The following is a 12,022-nucleotide window of genomic DNA, read 5'->3' as shown; positions in this document are numbered from 1 at the left end:
GTCCTCGAGATCCAATCTCGAGTCACATTAACCTCTTGTGCAGGGCTCGGGAAGGTGAGGGATTTACGGCCAGAGCCCCCCTGGCACCCAAGCATTCTCCTGCTCCAAGCGGCGCTCAACAGAAAGACCTCTCGCGGCGGGTTCGGTCCACTTGCCCGATGCGGTTAACAACTCCCTTGGTTAGGGTTAGGCAGGCAGTTGGGGGTAACTGAAGCTGCCTCTCCCTTCAGACCTTCAACTTGAAGTATAGATATCCTTTTATCTTTTAATTCATTGATCAAACAAAGCCAAACAGTGCTCTAAAATTTGTAGCAAGCACAAACATTTCCATTGATCGTTTTTGTTGGCAAACTGCTAAGGAATGAATCCTTCCTTTCGAATGCATCCAGCACTCGATCCAGGATGACTTGCAACTTGGAAAGATCCCCTATATCCTGGGTCAGGGCTTACCCTATTTACCCAACTTGGTCAAACCTTAAGTTCATTGGTTACTTGAGTTTATCAGCTGGTCTTCAGTTTCCAATCAATCTTCTTTACTGAACAAAGATTACTCAATTAGGATGATTATTCATCCTCTTGCAAGATAGCTTGTGTAAGGACATGCCAACTTCATTGTGAGAACTTGGCCCTTCTCTTGTGATCCTATCACAAGATCATATGACTCCGCACTTGTTGTGCAAGTGTCGCATCGAACTATGAGATAATGGAGTCACAAAACCATTTGTTTCACGTTACTAGGCTGACATCATTCAACCTAGGGTTTCCAAGTTTCATCTTGTAAGATTCTTAGGAACAAACCCTAGCTCACTTCCAATTTCATTTCACTGTCCCCCACATTTAGTGAATGTGGGCAAGTATCTAAGGTATAGGAGTTTCAGTTTTAGTGATATGTATCGATTAGGTCACGTGTTAATTTCCTAGTGAATTTCTTGGAACTCAAATATTTCTAAACGAGTACTCTGCGGTTTAGGTGTTTTAGGTTCATATCAATTTTGTTAACTCTAGAAAATAATTACATGATCATTTCGCATGACTCGTTGTCTATGCGTAAATTAATTTTTCAACCTTAACTTATCGATTAAGGCCAAGCATAGGTTAGGCTAACTAATCTTCCTATAACTTATCTTCCTATAACTTTGCGAAAAAAATTCATGCTAAAGAAGCAACCTTTTCCTTGATAATTTATGCAGTTGACAAATGATAATTTCCTAGATTTAAGCATTGTAAGAATCTTTCATGCTTTGCACTTTCCATGATGATGATTCATTGCGAGAGGATATGGGTTAATAGTGCGATATGCGGTTTATACATCTAGGCTTAAACGAAGTATACTATTTTAATGGACAATAATCTAGTTTATAATTCATTTCAATGCATAAAGCTATTTGCTAGAAATGCATTTATGCTCTCTTTAATTTTCATGTTTCATTTAAAAGTATTGATGACTAAGTTCCTCTGCTGTGAGTGTCTAGGACAAAAATATATCCTATTTCTAACCATTAACCTTGCATGATTGAATTACAACAATATCAAATAAAAATTAGGAAGGAAAACCTGGGTTTGGGGTGAGATGTCCATGTGGATGCCCAGAGATGACCCTCCTACGGCTGCGCCTTGGACTTCCTTAGGAGGCATCGCAATTGTAGTCTTTCGGACGTGGAAGCAGCTTTGCAACTCCTCTTTGGAATTCCACCATCGCTCCCTTGCACCTTCGTCGAAAGTAGTTTTTAGAAGGCTCCCTCGAGTCTTTTTGAGTGGAAAAGGAAGGTGTCAAACGACCCTTAACATTCCTCTTTCTTTTATGTGTGGGAAAGGAAACAAGGTGCAGGAGAGTTCCAAGGGGTATTTTTGCATGGCCTAAGGGGGATTTTAACAAAACATGGGGGAAAAGGAAAGGTTATTTGTAGTAAACTTTTATGGGAGAAAACCCCTAAGGGGGAAACTCCAAGGAAATAGTAATCTTAAAGGTTATAACTAAGGGTCTAAGGACCCTTAGGCAATTTTGGAGGAAAGGGGTTTCAAGAGGCCACGGGAAGGGGTTTCAAGATGCCTCAAGGGAAGGGGCTAAAAGAAAATTTTAAACACGGGGGAAAGGGTTTCCAACATCCATGGGACAAGGGTGGGAGAAAAGGGGCTTATGAGGGTTTAAACAGGGGGGGAAAGAGGGGTTTTTAAATCCAAAGGAAAAAGGGGGCTAAGAAGGTTTAAGCATGGGGGTGATTCCAAGCCAAGGGGAAGGGGACTTAAGGGTTTTTAAAACACGGGGGGTGTGTGGGGTATCAAGAGGCATAAAAAGGGGGGCTTATGAAGCTCCTTTTTAGAAGCTTCTAGGAGCTTCTACGTGTGGCAGGAGGGAAAAAGACAGTGGGAATTTGGATGGCGTGCTGACGAAGTGGTCGCGGCCTACAATGGCGGAGGCCAATGATATCCTGGTGATACTCGGCGTCTCCACCTCTTCCCTCTTGCAACAGCAACGACAGCCTCTCTATCTCCCTCACGATTTCAGAATGGTGGCAACACTCTTTTTTCCCCCCCTTCGTACCTTCACCCCTTGGTTTAAACAGGAGGGGAGGGGGATCCTCCCTCTTCTACACGACAGCATGCATGGCCTCAGCACCTACATGGGCGCCAGCGTGCTGCATTTCGTGGCTTTCCTCCTTCCCCTCCAGCGTGATGTCGGCTGGGGGAGGAGGGAAAAATAAAAATAAAAATTTCCCCTTATCCTTTCTAAAACCGATTTAATTCGGGAAGTTACAGTTGAGCTTGTCATCTCAACATAGGAAGACATGGCCCTTGTAGGGATATTAGTCTACTCCTTTGTGGAGAATATCTTCTAATAATTTTGGCCTGCCATCTAGCCCATTCATCTCATTGTTGCTTCTGAAGCTAGACTTGATGGTGTTTCAAGTGTAAGTCATAGACTATTGGCATACACTAATAAAGTCATCTCTATTGACCAACATTCATAAACTGCCATTTATTAGCAGCGCCTGACAAATGCACCACTTGTTGTGACCTAAAATGGGCTCGATACTAGCTCTAAGGCACTAGCCGAGCCTCTACCACTCGCCTAAACCACCCCACAGTGCCTTAGGGCCAAGAGCGTCTAGGACTTTGCATTTGTAGCATTTTTTATAGTCGAACAAATAATTCTTTTTCCACTCCTCAGAAGTAGTCCCCAAACATGCTAGTGTTATACACCACATAGTGCATACATAGGGAGTACCCCTCGGTTAATCACTATGTCTCCACTACGGCTCTCCTACACCTTAGGGATTGGCGCCAATCCCCAAGGTGTAGCAGAGCCATAATGGAGCTGTGAACATAAAACACTTTTGAAACAAAGTCCACTCTTTTGATAAATGATCCAGGAGATGATAAATAATCCTTACCAAATAACTCCCAAGAAATCAAATATCTATCCATACAGCTTGGGATACCTCACAATCTCAAGATTGGGTCATCACTCATACAAATAGGTGCTATGTATCCAGGATATGATACCATGTGGTGCATCAATGCAAGTGTGAATATGACCATCGTGCTCAAACAAATATTAATTGAAAATTAGCACATCAAAGCGCGAAGACAATTCTTTTCATGATTTCCTTTTCTATGCGAGTGCTTTGTTGATAAGGACTAGTACCTCCTGTAAGTTACTCATGAATATATGTGTGCATCACATATATTCAAAATAAAGTATTTTTAAAATAAGATTTTTATAAAAAATTTACATATAGAAGAGTGTATTAAAAAGGGGTTATTTACAAATTGAATAGAAAAGGTTTATGTTTTATTCAAGAAAAATTCATAGATAAGGATATTTATAAATAGATCTTGAATGCACATGATGTAGAGGATATACATATAGTAACTTCCTCGAGGCTAGCACTGAGCTTCCTCACGCTAGTCGTCTCCCTAATAGCAAACAAACATAAATTCTATATGATATGCAACATTAAAAATCAACATTTAATGTACTTTAACTGCTCAACAAACCCCTTACCCCCTATTGTTAAGTTTTTGCTTGCATGGATAGTTGTAGGGCATATTTTCCATGTATTTTTCTTTATTAAAAGTGATTAAAAATCAATGTAACAAAGATATGGGGCTAATCTGAGGCTTAAACTCATGCTTTAGCTCCATCATATGTCCACACACATTAATATTACTTTTCCTGATTTTTATGATACGAAGAATCTAATTTTCTCTATTTTTTATTTTTCTCTATTTATTTACAAAAAATTACACATAATTACTCATTTTCATATGTAGATTAATTAAATTTATAGAAAATCATTTTCTTAGCATATTGCATTCCATGAAAATGGCAAATGCACACCAAAAACCCAAAAATCACGTATTTTCCTCTTAAACTACCTAGTCTTAGTTTTAGGTGTTTCGTATAAGATTATTATATGTCTGATTTTTTTATGATTCTTTCAACATAACTCATGAAAGAGAGAATTGGTAATCAAATCCAAGAATTACTAACCATTTTCAATAGGAATCCATCATAAAACGGTAAAATCTACAATTTTCTCATAAAATCACTCATTTATGACGCGTATTTTTTGACATTGTAGACCCACTAAAGCTCTTCCATGGTCGTCACAATCTGCCCAACTCTGATTCATGTGTCTCTCCACTCCCACTTTATTATTAGACAAAAAATGTATATCGTAGCCCATCCCCCTCTCTTTTACATTAAACCATAAGAACAATCCACAAGATGAGAGAGAAAGACTAGAATGAGATCTTGTTGAATAATGCACCAAATGTAGTCATTGTTGTGGCAATGACGAGTGAAAAAATGGAGCATCTCACAGGTAAGAGGGTTTCTCTGATGGTTGCAAGCTTAGAAAATCATTTTTTAATGATTGGAGAGGGCATTGAAAAAAATGCCCCCTAAAAAAAACATTTTTTCTTCATGCCCTTTCATTCCACAAGCTTAAACTAAGCTTGAAACCCAAAAAACTGGTCCACTTTGGGGGTTTCACACAATGGAAAAAGTGGTTTTTCACTTTTGAGGGAGAAAATGTGCTTGAAATTGAGATCTGTCTAGAGGGCTAGCTTCGTGACATCGAAATCTATAAAGTTGGTTCTTGCCACACACTTTCTAGCTCGTGGATCATGTAGTTGCTTCATAATGTGAAACCTTACAAGGATTAAAAGGGGGGGGTCAAAGGGACTCCGATCGTTGAACCAAGACTTGCTTTGGCTTCATGACATCAATCTCCATCTACTAAGAAAACTCGAGCTCATTGATCCACAACTGTTTGATATTGCATGAAAATTTGGACTTTGATGGTCTCCTGGGCTCTTTTTGGCTTCAAAAATGGTTTTTAAAATCCACTCTCAAAGGTGCACATGTGCACTCGAAAAGCACACTTGTACATTGCAAACATACCCTAATACACTAGCATATCATTCTCACTCCCTTGGATACAAAGACTAGTTCACAACTATGCATTAGTCCACCTAACTATCATAAGTCACTTATATAGTTACAAGTTCTTGTATATATAGGCAACCCCCTAGGGCAACAACCTTACACTTGTGCATGCAGTCTTGATTGTACACACATCCATATTACACAAATGCATAAGCAATACACAACACCCCTTTTTGTGCTTATCTCACCTACATAACATTGTGTGTCCACAAACCATGCATAGTGCATTCACATACACACATTGTGAATCCACATAAAAACATAATCCTTTGCTTTTGACCTAGAAGTGGTCCCAACAATAGTTTTTGGGTATAATATAGTTTTGGCTATGTCCATTATTTACAAATGCATAGGTTTTATAGATTTCAAATATGTAAGGTTTAAGGTGTTTTTTGGGTTGTAAACACAAAGGGCATCTGCATACAGATTGCAAATTGTAGTTATTGTTATGCAATCCGTGAAAAAGGCTACGTATTTAGTTTTGGTGCTCGTGGTATGAGCTTGCTTGTAGATTACAAGTTTTTTCAAGGTATTCTATTTTATCAAAATGTTTGACAACTCCAACCAAATTGTCAGTGAGAAGCTTGATAAGAATAATTATCTCTATGAAGTTTAGGATGACAAATTTCTTGAAGAGCAAAGGTGTTTGGAATTTGAAGTTCCTACATGGAATGCATTTGTGGAACAATTAAAGAATAAGAAATATTGGGAGCAGACATAGAGTAAATTCATGTTTTTTCTGTCTCTTAGTGTCATAGATAGTATGATGGGCTATTTGCAAGAGTCCAAAACCCATTCTATTACATGGAAGAATTTGGCAAGGTTCTTTGAAGTAAACACAAAGGCCAAAATATTGTAGCTCCAAGTGAAAAGAGGGAACCTATCCATTAATGATTATGCCTTGAAGATCAAGAGTATTGTGGAAGATCTTGGATCTATCAATGTGATAGTTGATTATGATAATGTTGTATACATTTAGATGGACTTGGAGATGATTGCAAAAGCTTCAGGTCATCTATGAATACAAGGAATGATATCTCTAATTTGGTAGACTTGATTTCTATGTAGATACTTAAGGAGAAGAAGCTTCGCTTCGATTCCTCATCTTGTCAAAGAAAAAAAGCATGAACAAAAGTCTTACTCTACTAGCAGAAGTAGAGGTCATGGATAAAGGCCAAGGTAGTGGCCATGGTCAAGGTTATGATGCACATCAAAATAGAGGACAATCTTGAGGATGGGGGATTAAAAGAGGACAAGTTGCAAATTCTAATAGGCAACAAAATTTTTGTGATAGTAAAGAGTGCTAGTATTGTGGTAAAAAGTATCATATTTCTAAAAATTACTTCAAAAAGACGACTAGAATTTGAAGTGGAAAAAAGCATCAACACAATTATGCATCCAATAGTAGAAACAATGATGACAAAATTGAATATTGGTTAGTTATGTAGTACGTTATTGTAACGTGTCCCCTAGTATCATCCAGGACATGTCTTAGCAGTCCATCGGAAAGGATGTCTAGAAAGCTCCGCCCGGCACTCTCATGGAATGTTACGGGTTTTACGATCTAGTTCTTCCCGCGTCTGCCACGTAGCGGAAGTATCCTGGCCGTTCCCACTTAGGATCGACCGGAATTAGGGTTTTCCTAATGGGTCATTAGCTAACAGCAACTAGCGTCAGACCCAAGCGAACTACTTTACGCAGAAACGCCAGGTCCGAAGCGGATTCACGCTGCACTTGGTTCAAGGAGAATGGGAAACAAGAGGGATGCAAAGCTCAACCTCTCTGCCATAAGGCATAGTCCCATTTCGTTCCCCTAAAACAATGTAAATCGGGTAAGACGTAACTCTAGGTCATCGTTCTTGTTATTCTTTTTGATGATGATGATCATTCCGCTATTCTTCGAGGTTTTTGAGAAAAGTTCCTGGCTAACCGGGACCAGCCAACCGTAGGACGGACCCATGGCCCATCCTCCGCACCTTCCTCGATTTGTTTTACTTATGTAATTATCTAACACATTAATTTGACATATAAAAATCAGCTTCTTTAATTAATCTTGTTAAGCACTGGTTCCTTCACGTAATCTTATCACGTGACATATAAAAACAACATCAAGCAAGTTCTTTTAACATCTCATCATTTTATCTTTGAAATACAAGAAGTTCCGCCCGTAGGCTTGTCCATAATCTGCCCGAAGGCTAACCAGTAATCTCCAGGGATCACTATTCCAAGCTTCCGCCTGGGCCTCGAGATCCAATCCCGAGTCACATTAGCCTCTTGTGCAGGACCCGGAAGGCGAGGGATTTACGGCCAGAGCCCCCCCTGGCACCCAAGCGTCCTCCTACTCCAAGTAGATCTTAACGGAAAGCCCTCTCGCGGCGGGTTCGGTCCACGTTCCCGGCGCGGTCAACAACCCCCTTGGTTAGGGTCAGGTAGGCAGTCGGGGGTAACTGAAGCTGCCTCTCCGTTTAGGCCTTTAACCTGAAGTATAGGTACTTATTTAATTTGTAATTCATAATTCAAACAGAGCCCTAAAATCTCTAGCAAGCACAAACATTTCCATTAATCAACCCAGTTGTATGGCAAACTGCTAAGGAAGTGTTCTTTCCTTTTTGAGTGTATCAGCAGTCGTTCTCAAGATGTCTTGTAACTTGGCAAGATCCCTTATATTTCGGTGTAGGTCATACCCAACTTGGTTAACCCTAAGGTACCTTAGATATGCTAGTTTCTATTTTACAACTTTCCTTATTTAGAAGGATATCCAAAACTACGTTTTTTGCAAGATAACTTGCGTAAGGATCTGTCGTCCTTGATGAGGGTTTATTTTTTCCCTTTTCTCCTTGTGAATCAATCACAAAATGATTTCATACATGTTGCGCAAGTCCTGCGATGGAATAATCTGTTTAGATTCTTTAAGCTGACGTATGTCAGGCCTAGGGTTTCTTCATTTAGGGACAAACCCTAGTTTCTTATCTTTATGAAATTATTGTCCTTACGGTAAGGAAAGTAGTCAAGTGTTTAGGGTATGAATGTTTCTATGTTTAGATTGGTTCGGTTAGCTTTTGGAAGTTAATCTTACTCGTCTTGTCACGGTTTCACTATCCTTGTGACAATTAACTTTCCCAATCAATACAGTTTAATTTGGCATATACCATAATGCCAAGATGATACAAAGAGCGACAATACTCCTTGGGACAAAAAGGCCTAGCTGAGAAATTGGTGTATACACGCTTTATTAGTCTGAAGTCCTCAAATAGTAGGGGAAAAGTGTTAATAGAGTGTCATCCAGCAATTCCCCATTACATTTTCTTTCCAAATGAGTTCGTATATCTAATTTTTATACTTGTTAATTCCTAATATTTAACTTTCGTTTTCTTTAAAGATGAACTCATGCCAAATAACAACAGTTGCCTTGCTAAGATGTGCAACTAGCAAAGATAACTCCCTAGTAATTTGAGCATCGAAAGAAACCTTTCATGAATTTAGCCATTTTACCATGATTCGTTGCGAAAGGAATAAGACTAATGGTGCAAGATATAATTTCTACACTTTAGGAATATATTACTATAGTAAATGGTTAATCTTGCCTATAATTTTATAATGCTTGATGCAATTTGAAGAAAGCTAATTTGTATATATTGTCATTCATATGCTAACTCCTTCGTTAACAATAACTCGAACAAATATATCCTATCCTTAACAATTTTTCTTTGCATGATCGACTTAAAACCGAATTAACACCAAGAAGAAAAACCTGGCTTTGAGGTGAGATATCCACATGGATACCGGGAGATGACTCCCTCGCAGCTACACCTTGGACTTTCTTCGGCGGCATCATAGTTCGAATGTGAGATAGCCTTTTCCTTTTTCTTCTTGGAATTCCACCGTCTTCTCCTTCCTTTTCTTTTACCTTTTCCCCACTCTTCCTCCTTCACTCCCTCTTTTCACTCCCTCTACTTCCCTCCCTATCTTTTATCTCACGGCTATTTCTCCCTTACGGAATACCATACGAGGCCATGATGAAGAATTGGATTTTTAGGACATGGGAGTGTGTGGACACCGGCTTGTTTGATAAAACTAAGAACACAAAGCTCAATTAAGAGAGCACTTGCACAAGAAGATCTAAAAAGTGAGTGAAAAATTAATGCAAGAGAATGGAAGTCTGCAAGGTAGCCTAAGGACAAAGTAGGCCTATGGGTGTGACTTGAATAGTCTAAAGAGCTATGAGGAGGGGAAAAGGGCAAGGGCTTAGGGGGGAAAATTAAAACCGGGAGGGGAAACAAGGGGGCTTAGGGGGGGAAAATTTAAACCCGGGGGGGGGGGGGGGTAAGAAGGGCTTTGGGGGGAAAAAAATCCGGAGGGGGAAAAACAAGGCTTAGGGGGGGGATTATACCAGGAGGGGGGGGGAGAAACAAGGTCTTAGGGGGGAATTAAAAACCCGGGAGGGGGGGGAAAACAAGGCCTTAAGGGGGATTTAAAAACCGGGGAGGGGGGGGGGAAACAAGGCCTTAAGGGGGATTTAGAAACCCAGGGGGGGGGGGGAACAAGGGCTTAAAGAGCCCCCTTGGAAGCTTCCAAACGGTCTGGGAGCCTTACAAAGGCATGTGGGGGGGGGGGGGGGGGGAGTGAAAGGGGTTGCGTGGCTACATGGTGGCTGAACGGTAGCCAATGGCAGCGGCCTCTCGTCTTCTTCCCTCGGCTCGGAGTCTTCTCTCACGGCCTCTTCTCTCACGGCTCTGCCTTTTTCCCCGTACAGCGGCCCCTCCCCCTGCCTCATTTAAATAGTGGAAGGGAGGGGGATCTTTCCTCACGGTGTGTCAACACGCATGGTCCCCCTCCCTCCTAAGGCTCCACCAAGGAGCTTATAGCTCCTTCTATTCCCCTCCCCCTCCAGCTCGTCAATCGGCTGGAGGGATAAGGGGGGAAATATTTTTTTTCCAAAAATCCCATTGATTTTGTTAACGCGGAATATTACATTCTCTCCCCCTTGGAGGAATCGAGATGTCCTCATCTCACGATAAACTGGGGATATTGATGGTTGAGAGAGCTTTCATCTATCCAGGTGGCATCCTCTTCAGGATAATCTTTCCACTGGACAAGGCATTCTTTCAAGGTTCTAGATCTTAATTGTCTTTCCCTAACATCCAAGATCCTTTCTGGCCTTAGTTCAAGGACTCCTTGACTAGGCATTACAATTTGTTGGTCATCGAGTACATGATTAGGATTGGGTATATATTTTTTCAATAGGCTGATATGGAATACATTGTGAACCTTTAGGTTCTTAGGGAGTTGCAATCTATAAGCATTGGGTCCTAGGCATTTGAGGATTTTATACGGCCCAAAATACCTTGGACTTAGCTTCTTGCATTCTCCTAGGGATAGAGAACTCTTTTTAGAGCATACCCGAATGAAGACCATGTCTCCTTCTTCGAAGACTCTTTCTTGACGTTTCAAATTTGCATATGCCTTTTGTCTATCCTTGGCTGCTTGTATGTCTTGTCTTATTGACCTTATTTGATCATCCATGTCCTCCAACATTTGTCTTGAAGCTTCAACTCTTAGGGTTGGATCAGAAAAGTTTAGGGGACTTCGACAATCATGACCATACAATGCCTGGAAAGGGGTCATTTGAATGCTCTGCTGGTAAGAGGCATTGTAGGCAAATTCAACTAATGGCAAGTATTGAATCCACCTCTTCGGCTCTCCACAGCAGTATGCCCTAAGCATATCCTCAATGATTTGATTTACTCGCTCTGTTTGGCCATCTGTTTGGGGATGGTAGGCGGTGCTAAAACAGAGTTGAGTCCCAATGGCTTCAAAGATAGCTCTCCAGAAGTGTGATGTGAAGAGAGAATCTCGATCACTAATGATTCTTTTAGGTAATCCATGTAGCTTGAATATCTCCTTGATAAACAAGCTTGCAATGTCGGAGGCTTTATAGTTTGTCTTTACTAGAATCAGGTGTGCAACCTTGGTAAGCATTTCAAGCACCACCATAATGGAATTGTATCCTCCTTGCATTTGGGATAAGCCCACAAAAAAATCCATACTGATGAATTCCCATTTCATTTGGGAAATGTCAAGCGGTTGCAGTTTCCCTGGCATCATGACATGTTTGGCCTTGATACGTTGGCAAGACAAACATTCAGTGACATATTTGAGAACGTCACCTTTGAGCCTTTCCCAATGGTAGCTCTTCCTAATTGCATTAAGAGTTTTTGCATAGCCAGGATGTCCTGCGAAAGGAGAATCATGAGCTTCCCCTAATATCTTCTGCTTAAGTGACTGGCTTGTTGGTATACACAGCCTTGTTCTGTAGTAGACAAGCCCATTATCAATGGAAAATTCCTGATACTTAGCTTGCAACTTCTGATTCTGCTCCTTGGTAGATATTTCCTTTATCATTGTTTGGTAGGTCAAATCATGGCATGCTTCCTCTCTAGCTAGTTCAAGTATAGGGTTGTTTGGCATAGATACCTTTGTAGCCAGAGATCTAGCCGTTGATGGATTCTGCAAGATTAGGGAATTTAGGAATGCCTTGCGACTGAGTGCATTGGCAACTACATTCTC

Source organism: Lygodium microphyllum, chromosome 22 (assembly GCF_053477565.2).
Source record: "Lygodium microphyllum isolate KBCC chromosome 22, Lygodium_microphyllum_v1.1.10, whole genome shotgun sequence".
Lineage (NCBI taxonomy): Eukaryota > Viridiplantae > Streptophyta > Polypodiopsida > Schizaeales > Lygodiaceae > Lygodium > Lygodium microphyllum.
The sequence above is the reverse complement of the archived record's forward strand: the minus strand, read 5'-3'. Positions refer to the sequence as shown.